The following is a 7,689-nucleotide window of genomic DNA, read 5'->3' on the forward strand; positions in this document are numbered from 1 at the left end:
ATTTTAGCAGCACTTATATAAGTTGCAAAACCATTTGCAGGTAAAAAATAAAAATAATCCGACGAAATCCCAGGTAAAAAAAATTCCGACGACAATTCCGGCAGATTTCTGCACCTTCAATTTTGTATTAACAAATCCATATTGGATTCAGTTCTGATCTTTATAATAGCCTCACAACATTCTTTCCAAACATTAATTACATACACCATGAATTCAATAATGTTTATTCCAAAAACATTAAAAAAATGACTATGAAGCTACTCCAAGAGAAATTGGATCACCTTAGCTCACCTAAACTGGTACTAAGTGCAGCTCTGCCATGACCTCCTCTTGACAAAGTTGTAGTAGTAGAAGTAACAGCTGATCCAGTTGAACCTAGATCGCGATCACACCTCTAGGTCCTGGTTTTAGCATACTGTCAAAATAAAGTATACAGTAAGTCAATGTCCTACAGTCTCAAAGCAACTTTCCTATATACAACTTACATTACCTGAATTGTCTTATTTGATGTGTGAATGGTCCTACTCAATTCATCCATTCACACAACTACGGAACAAATAGAAGTAAGGACAATTCAGACACACATCAAATAAGACGATTCAGATACACATCTTAGCAAGCCATGTCCCCATGACCACACTTCAGATGTTGCACCATTTTTTCCATTTTTAGAAAGAATATGAGAGATACGTTTACAAATTCAGCAAAGAACCTTAACAAAGTAATCAACCATCTATTATATACCAACACACGTACAGATCTAAGGAGTCTTTTTTTAGCAAGACTACCATATTGTTGTTGCTGTTGTTATTGTCCTAGTCAAAATTTATCCAAGACTTTGTTCTTTTGAACTTCCAAGACAATTACATATTTGATAATTGCTATGTGTCACCATATGGACTCAATATTTCTAGGAGATAAGTGTTCCTAATAGATGAGTGTTAGGATGCATTCCAGTGTGTGATGGAAATGCATTACCTATTTGACTACTTTTTTCTTCTAAGTAGAAGCAGTGGAAACATTTAAATCAGCATAATGGAGTTTAGAAGGTTCATAACATTCACACATACAAGTAATAAATGAGTCACATAATAACGGAAGTTTGGTACCAGAGTATATGATACCTCAATCACGTCGAATGGGTATTCCGAAAGAGCGGAAATCTAAGCCATCCAATTGCTTCCCATAGCATTATCTCAGGCGCCTCATCATCGCAGGGTTTCTATTCCTTTGGCTCCTTCACCTACAAAGATTTTAGGTAACAATTATTAAAAGTTGCATCTTTATAATTTAGCTAGTTCTGTTCACAAGTGATTACAAGTCCCACAAGCCAAAGACAACTTACTCAGTGGCATATCCTAAACGCTCGAACAAAAGTGCTGTACCCAGCAAGCTAAGGAACAACACCCAACCTTGACACAACATAAACAAACCAATCTCTGCAACAACAAAAAAACTGAACTGCCTAAGAAAGACTTATCTTATGGCTGAGTCGATATACTAGTTAACAGGCTGACCAAAAGAAATAATGTATCCATCTTTGAACTTCATTGACTTTGAACGAGCTTCCGCAAGTTCCATACAAAATAACTTGTTTAACCATTACAATGTTGAAGCTTAATATCATATCAAATAGACCAGAGGGAAAAGACTGGATATAAGGAAGAATAACAGTAGTTGTACCTTGCAACCCTTGGTACCAGTTTTCATGACAAATCTCAAAACACCATAGCAGGCCCTAAACATAGAAACTCCATTAGCGACATACAATGAGCATTTACAGTTCATAAATTAAACAGCTGCAATACGTTCCCTGGTCCGCAAAAAAAGAGCAAGCAGACACTAGTATCAGGATTGATTTCTATACACAATGCCATGATTCCTTATAGATCAACACTGTTCTCAGAATATGATATTACTTATAAGCACCATTATTATTTCATTATCATACTAAATAGATAACTATTCAAATTCCACGTTTTAACATGGTTAAAATGAGAGTTGCTAAACAGAAGTATAAAGATTTCCACAAGAAATCCTTTTTCAGTCCACAATATTAACGATACTTTGATATGCTCAATAATTGCTGCATCAGGATGGATATTAAGTCTTCACACCATCTCATTACTAAAGGAAAAAGTACACCTTAACGACCACAAGTAATAAAATTATAAAGAAGTGGATACTTACTAGCAGTATAACTCTGCTAGCACCTGAAAAGATACATTTCAACTTAGTGGTTCAAGTAAAAACTCTCAAACTAACTCGTTGAAACCAGAACCGCTTAGTAACAAACGCTACATAACTGGGATTGTTGAGCGCCAAGCCGCCTACCCCGTATGCAGCCTCTAAAAAAATCGGTACAGAACTGTAGATGTCTGACCAGCAGACATGTAGTTTGATTTGGCTATTGATGATATGATCAATTGTCTGGCAAAGAATCCCAAAATCACCAATTAACAAGATTAATTTCCCCTGAGCAACATATACATAAAAAATATCACATCAGGAAAGTAATCTGACCTGCATTGAGAAGTTAAATGATAAATTCTACGACAGGAGTCACATGACGAATACTATAGTAAGCGACAGGAACTATAGTTCCTGTGAAACCAGCCTACAAAATATACCACAAACATATCAATTAAAAGTTACTGGCTAGCGAAAATAGTAATTTAGTAACGAAAAGCATGGAATATGAATGAAATACATGAACCAACTACAACGTTTCAGAGCACAAACTACGATTAAGCAAACATCAGAAATATAGTAAAGAAACTATAGTTGAGCCAACAAACCTCTCTTTGCGTGGAACGAATACAAGAGTAACATACAACATATACAGTGCGATTACCCGACCTTTCAAGTCCCTAGGAACCAGAATTGTAATCTACAAACCCTGCATCAAAACACAAGCCATATTTTTAATTTGTTACCTCGCACCAACATAGACAACAACGATAACTATAAAGGATTATCCCCACTATCTTCCTCAATATAGCAAAAGCTCAAACTTTTAATCAACCATATTAAAAAAAACAAACCAAATCAACCATATTCAAAAAATAATTATTGTGTACAGATTCTTGACACCCAAACTACATTTTCTTTAGTAATACAGTTGACATGCTAGTAAGTACGGGGACGGATTTTGTTCTCCTATTCTGAGGGGGCTCAAGGTTCACAACTGATTTCAAGCTGAGGACCTTGGTATCCTTCCGATTAACTTCAGCAAAAATTAAAAGCTTATGGACAACAGAGTTTTACAACTCCAAAGTAAAGAGAGTACGCTCCTCAAAATGAGAAAAATAAACCTAGTATAGCGGGAAAAATATACCTTCCAAAACCGTCATAGCACCCTGTCAAAATAAACCTGCCATAAGGAACTAATCAAAGTTAGTATACAAATAATGATCCAAAATGACGCAGCCAAATGTAAAAGACTTATCAGTGCACAATATTGGAGCAACAAATTGTTTTTGTTGTACAAGACTAAATATCTGAGATTAATGCTATAATCAATATGAGAGTACCATCTTTCTGGTCTGCTACAAAATGACTGTAAGAAAAAAATCCAGACCACATTATAGAGTAGAAAATGCTTCTGTGCATTAAACATCCACACACTTACCCTGGATTAGAACCACTGACCGCACTGACCCAATCGTCATGCAGACATGGATCTTCCTGTTTTCCTGTCATTAATTTGAACACTATCTCCAGGTTCTACACCAAACATATATTACATATAAAAGCAATAAATATTTCATTGCCCAAATATATATATATATATATATATATATATATATATATATATATATATATTTAATCAAATATATTAATCAAACACATATAATAGAAAATCTAACAAAGAAAAGATGATGGTGAGAAGTTATGAAATACTTTTTCAAGAAAGATGCTAGAGTACCATCTGTAATGGATTCTCCCATGAAAGGAACAACAACATCAACAAGGTCACCTTCAAAATAACAAAAGTAGAATACGTTCAGATTACACTGCTCGAAAAATGTATCAGTACAAAATTATATATCAAAAGAATAGCTACCAAGAGGAGTATTTAAACATCGCACCATTATCTGAAGAGAATGACCTAGTCCACCCTTGAAGCTTTGAATCTTTTCGAAGTAAGCAACCAAGCTCCCTGCATCGCATGCAATGCAAAATTTCCCGTATTGAGTTAAGGCACATTCCATAAGAAGAAACTAAGTAGATTACATTTACAGTATAAGTAAATACAGTAATGCAAAGTTGAATGTGACCTTGTTGATAATATGCAATATGGATTCAACTTATTTTCTCTATTTATTTTTCCCAATAGTTCCAAGAACAAAAAGAATTAGATCTCAAAAAGCCAACTCCAAATTCCCACTCAATATATTCTACTAATAATCAGTAATAACCAATGATACTTGAATCCAAAAATAAAAATAAAATCAAGACAAGACAAAACCAAATCAGAATGGACCACTGTTTTTAATTTTTAGTACTTTGAGAGTGATTGATTTCTTACACAAAACAAAAACAAGACAAATCAAAAAGGCCTACTGTGATAATGATGATTATACCGAAATCCAGATACCCTTAGAGATGAATCTCTAATTCCAATCTGAACAGATAGATTAGAACCCTACAACACCAACACCAAAACCCTCAATTAGATTACAAAAAAGAACGAGCTAATAATAAGAAATAAAAGAGAAGGAATCAAATCAAAACAGACCAGGACTAAACTAAACTGATCTGATTTAGAGCTAATTAAGCCTTGATGATCAGTGATTAAAACTGCGATGCTGGGTTTTTGAAATTGAGAATGGCTCTTGATTCAGAGGAACCTACCTAAATAACACTCACATAAATCTTAAATCAAAAGAAAACCCATACTTTAAAACTCCATCAAATACAGTAAACAGAAACAAAAATTGCAGGATCTATTAATTCACAATTAGAGAAAGAAACTTCAGGTTGGAACCAAGCATCTCACATATTTAACTTTACATGAGAAACGATTTCTTGGGTTTGAGTTATTGAAAGATTAGATTTGATTTCCAAAAAACAAGTTTTGATTTGTGGGATTAGGTTTTTGGAGAAATTGGTGTGATTTCGGGTTTGGGATTAGAAGAGCAGAAAAAGCGGGAGGAGGAGAAGTCGATGTGAATCCTGTTGAGAGAGATGAGAGCTTCTCCAAAAGAATGTGGGTGGGAAAAAAAGTCTTCTTGCACATAGGATACACATCCAAATTTTCTAAAATCTTTCTCCAACCCAAACCTCTTCAACTAATATGAAGATGACATGGCATGTTTTTCTATAGACATCCTCTAACTCAACCTCTTGTTTCAGAGGTTCACCAAGAGGATTTGTATAGATCCTAATCATCATTTTTTAGTATTTATAATAAATTTAATTAATTAAAATGATTTTTGATCATAAATCAAATACGGTATAGTTTATTTTTCTTTCTCCTTCATTAAACGAACTTCTCTTCCCCTTTCTCGTATTGGATGCAAATCAACGGGAACTATAGTCTCTATCTTATTAACAACTCTTCTCTTCTATATTAATTGAATCATCATAATTATTAAGAAATTAAGTTTCATCAGTTACGACTTTAAATGTTCTCCCTTTTGATGATGCAGGGAATCATCACCAAGGTTGAACTTTATTTTATTGGTGTTAGGGTGAATTCTATAATATATAATTCCTATAAGGGGGAGCTATTGATTGCATTTGTAAACTTTTTATTTTGATGTGCTTGAGGTATGAAGGCAAATATGAGCATAAGTGAAAGTGAAAATATGGACCGGTAGAATAATGGATATTTTCTTTATCGAAAAAAAAAAGAAGAGACTACAGCTAGGCAAAGAAAGAGCCAAGATGCAAATGGGTTGGAGAAGGATTGTTTTTATTCCTTATTTTTAGGAAAAATGGATGGGATATAGGTTAAAGGATGTCTTCCCACGATGCCACATGTGAAGCTGACCACATGACCATTGGAGAAGCTCTAAGAAGAGAAGAGAAAATAAAGGGAAAATTAAAAAAATAGAAGAGAGGTAGCATAATGAGGTTGAAAAATCCATTTAAGCCCTCAACTATTTTATAAAGACTAGCGTGTCCTGATTCCTTTTTTTCTTTACGATAATTAGGATTTGGTACAACGGATGATATGGTGTGCAACAGATACAACAGATACAACATTGTCAATTGTGCAACGTATATATCCGTTGCGCATCTCCGTAAATGAAGCATTGCTAAAAACAGGATATTGTGTAGTGTATGCCTGCAATACAGCAAATACACGTCATTACTATGACCAGTACAAGTGCTGAAATGCTTCCAAAACTCTGTAAGTAAAAGAAGTCACCCATTTCTGAGAACACAAAATTAGAAGACAACCATAAGCATAATTAATTACGTTGAACCGCGAGTATCTTCTTCATCAACTATTTATGCATCATGAAGCAAGTGTCACTCTAACCTCGCGAAACTCATTCGAGAATGCGATGGAGAGCAATCCTAATCAATAATAATAACATCGTCCACACATAGTGCTCATACAAGCCATGATTCAGAATATTACTATCAAGATCAGAAAGTTAGACAAACAAGTATAATATGCACAAGAGTGATTTCCCCCAAATAAAATAATATATATAATAACGAAACGGGGAAGAAGTCGCCTTACTATACATTGATTATATAGTATCGAAACGGGGAAGAAGCCGCCTACTAAATATATATTGAAGCCTCCCTACTAAGTAATATTAAAACGGGTAAGAAGCCGCCATACTTAACTTAACAAAGAGCCGTGGGGAATCACAGACACTCCTTGCGGGGAAACTATACAACGCATATTACACACACATCAATACACATAGAAACATTTAAATAGATAGTAAAACACACAAACATGCCAAAAGTAACAAAGACTCATCATGTTCTCAGATAGAAAGAAAGCTCAATAATTACAAGAAGGTTATAGAGTTCCCACCTGATATTGAAGGCAAACCACTCCAATACAATATTCTCAATCTACAATTTCTTATCCACGATCATCCTTAACATTGTCATCATCTTGAACGTGTAATTCCCATCTGAATCAACATGATAATGATACATAAATTATCTTTCAGAATCCCAGTCGATATTCTATGCTCTATCTCGACATTCTTCTTATCACTCTGCCATCTATTTTATAATTGGATTATATAGAGGCTATAAGTCTGAATTGATCACTTAAAAGAGTAGGAAAACTTGAACGGAAACTGGCCGTAATAGTCGTTGAAAAACAGCTCAGGTGGTCAGAAAGATCACCGGTCAACTAACAGTGAAACTAACGGCCACTGGTCAATTAACGATCAATGTTAGTCAAAGGTCAAAGTCAAGTCAACTTATAAAGATCCAAGGTCAAACGTGTCAACTCAATGAGTTGAATCAGGGTTTACTGAGTTAGCTCAACTCAGTCAGACCATCTGAGTCAGGTGAGTCAATTTAGCTGACAAAACTGAAAGGCTCAAGGCTAGGCCATCAGTACACGCTACAAGCTTTGTTCCGCCATAGCGGTGCAACTCAAACACAGATGCATTACAACATCAATCCTAAAAACTCACCCTCTTCTTTAACATTCCATCCTTAATTCATTCATTCAAAAGAACTTAGAATTTCATCTATAAT

The 7,689-nt window shown here is 34.7% G+C and overlaps 1 long non-coding RNA gene across 1 annotated transcript; it reads right to left on the bottom strand.

Annotated features, from left to right (window-relative positions):
• Positions 1-274: 274 nt before the first annotated feature.
• On the bottom strand, positions 275-1,738 carry LOC113337166. The gene is made up of 4 exons (XR_003354131.1): positions 1,684-1,738; positions 1,346-1,439; positions 1,125-1,243; positions 275-415 (listed from the first exon to the last, which is right to left on the bottom strand). It is a non-coding gene; the product is annotated as an uncharacterized LOC113337166 (long non-coding RNA).
• Between the last annotated feature and the right edge of the window lie 5,951 nt (positions 1,739-7,689).

This window comes from Papaver somniferum, unplaced genomic scaffold (genome assembly GCF_003573695.1).
Source record: "Papaver somniferum cultivar HN1 unplaced genomic scaffold, ASM357369v1 unplaced-scaffold_158, whole genome shotgun sequence".
NCBI lineage: Eukaryota > Viridiplantae > Streptophyta > Magnoliopsida > Ranunculales > Papaveraceae > Papaver > Papaver somniferum.